Source organism: Cucumis sativus, unplaced genomic scaffold (genome assembly GCF_000004075.3).
Source record: "Cucumis sativus cultivar 9930 unplaced genomic scaffold, Cucumber_9930_V3 scaffold67, whole genome shotgun sequence".
Classification (NCBI taxonomy): Eukaryota; Viridiplantae; Streptophyta; class Magnoliopsida; order Cucurbitales; family Cucurbitaceae; genus Cucumis; species Cucumis sativus.
The window spans coordinates 157554-168271 of NW_022279560.1; the positions used below are offsets into that span (position 1 = coordinate 157554).

At 35.9% G+C, this 10718-nt stretch overlaps 3 long non-coding RNA genes across 3 annotated transcripts; 2 read left to right on the forward strand and 1 right to left on the reverse strand.

The window, feature by feature from the left end:
- Positions 1–1934: 1934 nt before the first annotated feature.
- On the reverse strand, positions 1935–3176 carry LOC116406138. Its single transcript, XR_004219168.1, has 3 exons — positions 2962–3176; positions 2827–2876; positions 1935–1999 (listed from the first exon to the last, which is right to left on the reverse strand). It is a non-coding gene; the product is annotated as an uncharacterized LOC116406138 (long non-coding RNA).
- Positions 3177–3835: 659 nt separating this feature from the next.
- LOC116406137 lies at positions 3836–5760 on the forward strand. The gene is made up of 4 exons (XR_004219167.1): positions 3836–4513; positions 4606–4678; positions 4764–4812; positions 5583–5760. It is a non-coding gene; the product is annotated as an uncharacterized LOC116406137 (long non-coding RNA).
- A 202-nt stretch (positions 5761–5962) lies between these two features.
- On the forward strand, positions 5963–9882 carry LOC116406140. The gene is made up of 2 exons (XR_004219170.1): positions 5963–6630; positions 9195–9882. It is a non-coding gene; the product is annotated as an uncharacterized LOC116406140 (long non-coding RNA).
- Positions 9883–10718: the final 836 nt, after the last annotated feature.

Below are 10718 nucleotides of genomic sequence, written 5' to 3' on the forward strand. Positions count from 1 at the left end.
CAATTTCATCGATAGTTCCTATTTTTGCTGACAGTTTATTTTTTGCCATCGATAGAGGATCTTCGACAGACCTACCTGACGGTGTGTGTTGACAGCTTAATTTCATTGGCAAAAGAAAAGTTGATTAGTTTTTGAAGATTTACTGACGATATTTGTCATCGACAAAGGGTAAATTTCTTGTAGTGCATGTACGTCAAACATATCGAATTTGTTAAGTGTACCAATGAAGTATAACAAGTTTATTAGTGGTGTATCAAGTGTATCAAACTTATAAGTGAAGTCTTTAAGTGTATCAAACTAATCAAGTGTATCAAGGTCTCAGGGGTATCAAGTTGTATCATGAAGAATCAAGTGTATACGAGAAGTATTATGTGGAACGAGAAGTATTATGTGTATGAAGATGTTTCAGGTGTGTATCAAAAGAAGTATCGAGTGTATCAATGAGTACCGAGTGCATGAATTGTATCTATCAAATTGTATCAAGTGTATCAGTAAGAAGTATCAAGTGTATCAAGGGGTATTAGGTGTATCAGACGTGTATAAGGTGTATCAAATGTACATCAATAACGAGGGCATTTGTGACATTTTACCTCTTGATGTGTGAGTTGGTCTTTGTTTTTGTCATTTTCTCAAATAAAAAAGTATGTGTTCTATGGACTTAATTATTATAACTTATTTTGCCATTTTCGCAAGTGTCCCTTAATTGTAATACATGTATATGTGACATAATCTAATCAAACTAACTCATAAATGGACTTAATGTATCAAGAGGTATTAGGTGTATCAGACGTGTATAAGGTGTATCAAATGTACATCAATAACGAAGACATTTGTGACATTTTACCTCTTGATGTGTGAGTTGGTGTAACGCCCCAAACTCGAAGGTATTTTATTTTAAGAGATTTTTTCGATTTGTACAAGATTTATTGTTTTGAAGAAAATATGTTGAAGGGGGAAAGAAGATTTGAAAATGTGATAATATAATTATATATATATTTATTTATATTTTTAGTTTTATTATTTAGTTTAAATAAAAGAAAAGAAAAAGGAATTTTATTATATATATATTTAGTTATATTTTAGTTTTTTTTTATTGTTTAAATAAAAGAAAAGAAAAAAGAAATTTTTCCTTCCTTCTTCCTCCCGTGCGTCCTCCATCCCTTTCTCCTTCCCGTACCCTAGCAGTCGCACATCCCTGTAACGACCCAACTTTTCTAAGTAACTTTTCATTCACGAGAAACTCAAAATTGTTTCTTAAAGTCACATCAAGACAACAATGCTCATCTTCCTTGTTTCTTTTCCAATACCTCCATTCTAAAACCATTTAATGTGTTTCGTATAAACTTGACCGTGTATTTAGTCCTCTTTAAAAAACCACCTACATAACTTATTTTTCTTAGATTTCCAATCACAAAACAGACAATTTCGCTAACAACGTCTTACTTTTCTACTACTCGACCACCCCTTTGAACACGTCTACATGGCAACATTTTTCCTAAATTTCACCATTAAATCCTTCACCATTAAATCATAACATTCATGTAATTCTAGTTTAACTTAGGCAAGGTCATATACATATAACCATACATATAAGCATAAAAGCATACCTGACGAGAGACGAAGGGTCGCGTTTGCCATAGGAACACAAAAACATAGACTTACATCGTAAGTCAGTCTACAGAACCTAAAACTTAGGCTCTGATACCAACTGTAACAACCCAACTTTTCTAAGTAAGTCGAGATCGTTAATTTTTAACAAAATAAACGACTTTGATTAATATAAAACAAAACGTAAGAAATTTTTTTAAAAAAAAAAACATCTTCAAGTCAGGCCTGATTTTTAAACATTCAAGAAAACATAAAATAATACTGTTTGCAACAAACGTTTGTAAACTAAATTTCAAATCAATCTTAAATAAGCGGAAGCAATTACACGTTTCCTATGGCATCAACGCTTCCTTCCTGCCCCTCGCCGGTTTGCCACCTTTATTTCCTTTGCCTGAAAATTAAACATAAGAAGGGTGAGTATTTTAAATACTCAGTAAGAGACCCTCTACTGGTCTCGTCAGGGGAAAATAAATTGTTAAAGTTCTATTGGGACACCCTGTACAGTCGCAGTCTTGTGATCCCGTAGGATACACATTTCAGTCTAACGCCCCGAAGGACGTACATATCAGTCTGACGCCCCGAGGGACGTACATATCAGTCAAGTTGTTCTGCAGAACACATATCAGTCAAATGCTCCCGAAGGTGCAAAATAAATTGGTGATCCCGTGGGACACCTACAAGGTAATCATCCCAATACAACCTAACAATCTATCCCCTCATTCCATTCAACCCATCCTTCAGATACTTCAAAACATAGAGTTCTTTCTCTCAACGTCCTAACAGTCAACTTATCTCACTTAGGTCATATGTCTGTCAATAACATACTAATACATCAGTCAATCAAACTATACAGTCAATACACCCCTCAGATCACCAGCACACAGTCATACTTTAGCGTAACGACACCCAATCTAAACGACAATCACAAGATCGCATCTGCATCTCATACAAGCATAATCTACAATTTTCGTCCTGTCCACATCCACACATATATATATATTCCATGACAATCACAATATGCATTCCACATTAAGTCTACTTCAATTCCTATGCATATGTATATATATTTTCAGTCAATCCACAGTGTACATTCAGCACCGAATCTACACCCATACGTGTATAAACATAAGTATCATCTCAACATCTTTACTCAGTCAAAGATAATCATTCAGACATACAATTCACAATCATAAGTAAGTCCAGTAGAAAATCCCTTACCTCGATTTCTATGCAAATTCTTCAATCTACTAAATCCAATGAATCAAATCCTAAACATAATCAATCATAAAATCAACATCGTTCTAAATAGTTTCAACCTTTCAAATTACTCCATATGTAAATTCCACAACTTACCGAAATACTGGCGAACTGAACCCTCAACAATTCACAAATTGGTTGTGAATTTAAGTGATCCAAAGTTACCTTTCACACCTTGAAGAATAATTTATCAAATTAGTCAATTAACCCATCCGTAACGTTTGAACACCTTGAAAACATCACAACCCATACTTAAATTGTTTTGGAAACGACTACAATTTCATAACTTCAATCTTACCAACAAAAACTTCGACGGAGACAGAGACGATTAGGACGGGGCACGGCGACGCAGATCTGGGTAACGGCGCGGAGACAGAGGTCGCGCGGCGGTGCTGGGCAGAGGTCACGCGGCGGCTGACGGTTGCAGTGGCAGTTTTTTTGGCTCGAAGAAGAAAAGAAAGGGTGGCGGTTGGGTTCGGCTTCGGTGAACGGAGACAGAAACAGACGAACCCGGTGGACGCCTCGATCTAGCGGTGCAGATCTGGACAGAGGGTCACACGGCGGTGGGCGGAAGGTCACGCGGCGGCCTTGCTTCGCGAACAGAGACGGCGGCTGGGCTGCGGCGGAAAGAAAACGGAGGAGAAAGGATCGACGGCTGGCTGCGGTTGGCTGCGGCAGGACGGGAAGAAGAATAGGGGCGGCGGCCGTAGAGCGGAGAAGAAAAGAGGAAGAAAAAGAAGAAAGAAAAGAGAAAGGAAAAGAGAAGAGAACGGGGGGGGGGGGCTGTGCAGCGCGCGAGAGAGAGAGAGAGAGAATTTCTTTTTTCTTTTCTTTTTTATTTAAATTAAATATAATTAAATAAATATATATATATATATATATATATAAAATAAAAACAAAATATATATATATATATATACCTTTGGGGCATTACAATCCCTCTCTTCTCCGTTCACCCAGTCGGCCACACAAGCTGTCGGTCGTTTCTTCTTCTTCTTTCCGGTCGTCTTCCTTTTCTCCTTCGGATCGAAACCGCCGCGCCCATCCGCTCACTACCGTCGTGCCTCTCCGCTCATAACCGTCGTGCCTCCCTCGGAAAGCAAATCGTCATCCAGATCTGCATCGCCGAGCCGTCCAGGTCCTCGCCGTCACTTGTGCTTCACCCTTGCAATTCGCCATAACCCAGATCCGTCGCTGCAACCGTCGGTCGGTTCGTGAAGTGCCGTACGCGTCACCTTGCAGCAGTCGTCCAGATCTGCGTCTCCGTGCCCATTCCTTTCCTCTCCGTTCGTGAAGCCCTGCTGCGCAATCTCTGTCTCCGTCGAAGCCAAGCCCAGCCGCCGCCCGTTCCTTTCTCCTCCGTTTTCTGCACTGCTGCGTGACTCTCCGACCGCGTCTGTCTTCACCTCCGTGAAGCCGTCGACGCATACATCTCGTGAAGTCATACACGGATCCAAGTCGATCTCTTCCTAAATTACGTGTCCCCTATCAAGTCGATGTTCTTCTGCTCGTTGTAAGACGGAGTTACGATTTGAAGCCGATTTTCTTTTCCAGTGGAGTCGCATTCAGTGTTGCTCTATTTACAGCTACTTGATTCGTTCTTGATTGTCATTTTTGCCTCGCCGTGAACCATTGGGCTCATATTTGGGTAAGAACAAGTTATGGTTTTTGTTGGTTTCTTGGTTTTTGTTGAATGCTGCCATTGGATTTAATTGTTGGCGAAATGCTTAATTCTTGAAGGTACATCTTGATTCAGTGAGCGAATCCTTGATTTTCCAAAAGGTTGAAGTGGACTTGATTTTCCACTTCTTGGGTAAGTTGTGGAATTTACATATGGGGTAATTTGAATGGTTGAAACTATTTAGAAAGATGTTGATTTTATGATTGATTATGTTTAGGATTTGATTCATTGGATTTAGTAGATTGAAGAACTTGCATAAAAGTGAGGTAAGGGATTTTATTTTCTACTAGACTCACCTATGCTTTTGAATTGTAATGTTAGTCACCTCTGATTGAGTACGTATGGATGTAGGTTCGGTGTTGAATGTATACTGTGGATGACTGAAAATATATATATACACATGGATTGAAGTAGACTTGATGTTGAATGCATATTGTGATTGTCTTGGAATATATATATATATGTGTGTGGATGTAGACAGGACGACAATTGTAGATTGTGTTTGTATGAGATGCGGATGTGAACTTGTGATTGTCGTTTAGACTGGGTGTACGTTATACTAAAGTATGACTGTGTGCTGGTGAACTGAGAGGCGTTATGACTATATAGTTTGATTGACTGACGTATTAGTATGTTACTGACAGACATTGGGCTAAAGTGAGATAAGTTGAATGTTAGAACGTTGAGTGAAAGAACTTTATATTTTGAAGTAACTGAAAGATGGTACGAATGGATTGAGGGGAAAAATTGTTAGCTTTTATTGGGATGTGTGCCTTATAGGTGTCCCACGGGATCACCAATTATTCTGCACCTTCGGGAGCATTAGACTGATATGTGTTTCTGCAGAACACTACACTGAAATGTACTACGTCCCTCGGGGCGTTAGACTGAAATGTGCATCCTACGGGATCACAAGACTGCGACTGTACAGGGTGTCCCAATAGAATGTTAACAATTTATTTTTCCCCTGACGGGACCAGTAGAGGGTCTCTTACTAGGTATTTTTATACTCACCCTTCTTATGTTTAATTTTCAGGCAAAGGTAATAAAGGCGGCAAACCGGCGAGGGGCAGGAAGGAAGTGTGATTGCCATAGGAAATGTGTTATTTTGCTTCCGCTTATTGTTTTTTTTAGGTTTAAGACGTATTGAAACTTAGCTTACAAACTTTTATTTGTAAATAGTACTTTTTTTAAGTTTTTGGAATATTTGAAAATCAGGCCTGACTTAAAGTTGTTTTTCAATTGGCTTACATTTCATTTTGTATCAACCAAAGTCTTTTGTCAAAAATTAACGACCTCGACTTACCTAGAAAAGTTGGGTCGTTACAGTTGGTCTTTTTTTTGTCACTTTCTCAAATAATAAAGTATGTGTTCTATGGACTTAATTATTATAACTTATTTTGCCATTTTCGCAAGTGTCCCTTAATTGTAATACATGTATATGTGACATAATCTAATCAAACTAACTCATAAATGGACTTAATCGATCTCATGGACCACAAATTCTTCAATTACTTGCAAATTTGGTGAGTTCCTTCAAACGGTGGGCGAAGAGCTTAATTTTGAGAGAGGAAAAGTTGTGAAGAGTATTTGCGAGAGAGGGGGGAACGTCGCCAGAGAGCATTTGCGAGAGAGCTAAAGATAGTGACAATGTGGGATGAAGTAAGGTTTTTTTCGGTCATTGTTCACAAGTGGGATGAAAGCTTCGAATTATTTGTTTTAAATCAAAAAGCGTATGATTGAAGGAAAACATTGATTTTTTATTAGGGTAATTTTTAATGACACATAATTTATGCCATTATTTACAATGCGAAAATTTTGTCAAGAAAACTCAATTTGTGTCACAAAAAATTTTGTATTTTTATTTTTAACGACACATTTTATTCCCTCATATCCCTTTTTCTTGATTTCAAGTGTCATTAAAACTTATATTTCTAAATAAATTTATTCGACGAAAGTGGCTAGATTGGTGGGTTTGACGGCGAAGGCTTGTTGTGGGAGCAACGACAACAGTGGTTGGAGTGTGGAATCGACGACGGCAAGTGGCAAAAAATTGGAGGGCAAGGGTTCTTCATAACGACTCGGTAGCCCACTTCGAACTTTTTTGAAATTTGAGGTTTTTTCATTTGAAAATTTTTTAATGACAAAAAAATTGTTAATTAATGACGCAAAAATTGTTTTGAAATAAATTAAATTGTGTCAATATGATTGTTTTAAGAAATAATCCATATTTTTATTTTCAACAACACAATGTACCTCATCCCACCTCTTTTTTCTTTTATTTTCAACGACACAATGTCTTGATTAAAATCCATTTTTCTAGTAGTGACTGAAAAAAAAACTGGACAAAATCATAATATCTTTGATAATTAAATCACCAGTTGGTTTGAACATATATAATCTTGGATCTATTCTATTATGATATGACCATGGTACATCATGAACATACATTGACTAAAAAACTTAAATTGATGAGTGAATGTAATAAATTTAATATTAATTATATGATCAATACTTTACACATGTATATTGGTATATCAGTCAATAACAGTAGTAAGACAAATTATAAAATATAAGGGATAAAAGTCCTACACATGCATGTATGGTATACTCTCTTGATAGCAAAATGCATTTATGTCAACTCATGTTTGAATGCATTTATGTAGGAAATTCAATAAAATAATTAAGAAACCTTGCAATATGTGAGAGATATACGAACTTCAAACAAATTTTACAAGTTTCAGCAAAAATTTTGAAACAACTTTTAAAGTTTAAGCAAAAAGTAACCGTAGGTAGGAAGGGGAGCAAAAGTGGGGTCTCGAATTAATTCTGAAAAATTAGTAGGCTTTCAAAATTTAGGTTCTAGAAGTAGAATTATTGCAGAAAAATAAATAATTGCATCATTCAAATTGAATCAAACATATCAGGATGTTATATTCTCCACAACGTATAATGGAGTATAAACATAAAGTTTCTATATACAAAGCTATGTATCTCTACCCTTGACTTCTCTTTCTCTCTTTCTACCTTTTTTATCCTTTCTTTCTCCCATTCACTCAATACACTTGCAAGAACCTTCATTTTTTTTGTATTTAAATTTTCTTGGCACCATCCTTTTTTTAATTATCAAGGCTTTGTTATTGTGTACCAGTATTGTGTCGTGCCTCCTTCACTTCTCATCATCATTTTCATGTCACATCTCTACCTTGTCAATTTTCGTTTTTCACTCAGCTTTCTTTCTTCTTTTGTCTTCACTACTTTCTTCGCTCCTTCTTCTCAAGCTCTAACTTTTGCTATTATCAACCAGTCTCAAATGACCATTGGAAAACCTATCGCCCACTGAGAGGCAGCCAATATAGTAATGCCTCTAATGATAAACTCCAATGAAATCAAAAGTTCTTCTTTAAGATTTGGAAAAATATATTAGATAAACTCGGACGTGGTGAACGCGGTGAACGCAGACGTGGTGAACGCGGACGGACGGACGGTGAACACGGCAGAAGTTAGAGATCCTCAGAGAGAACTTGGCATTTTCGAATGCGGTAGAGACAAGTCTAGGGCTTCGAAGGATTCTTCTTTCTATCCAAACAGTCCAAAGTAAGCCAGTTATGGAGGGAGGAATACACATTAGAGAGCTCAGTTATGGATGGAGGAATACACAACTTTTTCTCATGGTCATTTTCCTCGTGGGCATTCTCTTCATGTTTCTTCTTATTCCGACTAAAATACAAGCACAAATTATTCTTCGCCTTCGTATAGGTTTGTTTGAAGAAGATTAAAAAAGTCCTTAATTTATCTCGACACTTCCAAAACCAGAATATAATACCCGTGCTACATAAATCCCTCTTTCCAAATAGTCGAACATGAACTATCCATGCATATCTTGGAATAAACAAGAGAAACCCTAACTAAACCCAAATAGAAAATACGTTGCAATCTAAAATATACTTAAAGAAACAAAAAGAAGTTTTAATGCTGTGGGTTTTTTACTGATCTTCTTCAACAACAAAATAACTCAACGCCACAGTTCAATTTTTCCTTCCACGAATTGGGCTTTTAAAGAGTTTTCACCACGAATTTATCTTTTTTGGTTCGACAAGTAACAACATGTGAATCCCCAAATGCAAGGTTTTATTAAAAAATAAAATATAATTTTTTTAAAAAAATTATAATACCTATTTTTTTTTTATATTTATAACCTAATTTTCTGTCATTGCATACTTGAGAGAAATATATTTTTCAATTAGCATAATAACCTTTATATAGTAAATTAAATTTGTAGAATGAGAAAAGACCTTAGATCCAAAAAAGTTATTTATTTATTATTGGAGTGAATTGTCTAATTAATGTAGTTAATGGATGGTTTTGTAACCATAAAAAAATAATGAAAATAATTTTCTAAAAGAATGAATGAAAATTTGGAAAGTTAAAAGGTTTTAGGAATTAAAAAAAAGGGTGTAACATTATAAAAGACTACCAAATATACTGTAAGAGACATGCATTAAAGGAGCTGAGGCATGCATACTACCAAATATACTATAAATAAACCAGAATTCTTTTTTAAGAAATTAAACAACTAATTAAATATAAAGAAGAAAGATTAGAAAATGAATGATCAAACAAACTATGACTCATTTATTTTTGACAGGTTCGGCCAGTATCACCTAACAATTCATTTTCACCAAGAGAATAAACATGAGTAGCCTTGGAATCAAGTTCCTCCGATAAAAGCCACGGAGTTGATGGGTTAGAGACAGAACCAGAATTTGAGTTCAACGATGTGGATGCAAAATTTTGAAACTAGCAGCAACATGAAGTTAAGACAACGAATTATTTTCAATATAGAAAGGCTAATTGTAAGAAGTTGTTAATGAAGTGTCCAAATGCATTATGGTAATATTGGGTGCAGAATGTTTGGAAGTTTTATCCGTGTGCTGTGAAGCACCACAGAGTTGAAGCATATGAAACCTGTGTTTATCTGACAAAAAATAGTGTCATGATCATTGCCTTTCCATTCCATAAATTTATGGATAGCAGAAGAAAGAGAACTCTCAACACTTGAATCACCATATAGCACTCTACATCCAGGTGGTGCCTTGATTTTTGAAGATTTAGTTAAAAGCAGTGATAAAATTGGTACAGAAATTACAGTGCATTTCTCGATATGCAACAACATTAAGAGCAACTTAAAGACAACAATCATCAAGAAATCTAGTATTTAAAATGTACAAAGAGCAGTAGTAAACATATGTATTTTATGGCTGACTTTATCCATAATAAATGTTGGATTAAATCATCAAAATAAAACACAAATAGATAATTATCGAGTTTTTCAATGGAGGATAGAGAGGAAGACATGCATGCACAACTACTAGATCTATATGGTGCCAGACTGCCAGTAAAAATTTAAAGACACACATGACAACATTATTTTGGATGAAGTTCTAATATTGCAACCATGGAGGAAAAATCAGCAAATCTTAAATAGATGTAGTAGTCCAAATGATAAAAGTTTGTCTCAAGATAATATTTTAGTAACTGCAGATGCATTGTGTTGAACCTAACCTCTTGTGTTTCACGGTAATGAACAAGGACAATGTGTTCAAAGGTCCTGAACAAAAAGCAGAAGAAAGTCATAAATTATATAAGTAGAACACGATATACTGCCACTGTCTAATTTCATTTTTCTTTGCTTGTGGCATGATGGGGATAGACCCCACTGAAACAACTGGTAGCAAGCAATTTAACAATTTTCTTTCAACCATAACATACTTATCTAGGAGCCAATAACACCGGCGAACAAAGGTTGGGCTATCTAGTCCATGGGCATAGTATACATGTAATCTTTCTACATTACCAACATGCTGAAGAGAAAGAAAAGATTATCAAAGCACACCTTTTCTTGGTTATTAAGGCTGTAAAAGAATGAAAATTACCATAAATCTAAACACAGTTAATATTAGACCATTGAACAACCTATAGATTCAAAAGAAAAGACTCAAACCACCAATAGACTGGTTAATCATTTAAACTGATCTCCAACAACATGATACGCAGTATATCGTGCTAGATCCATAATTACCACATGTGGACTCCTATGGTAATTTCATTGATGATACACAGCTAGTAGGCAAGATTATGAAATGAAGACGGTATGTGAGAAGATTGAAAA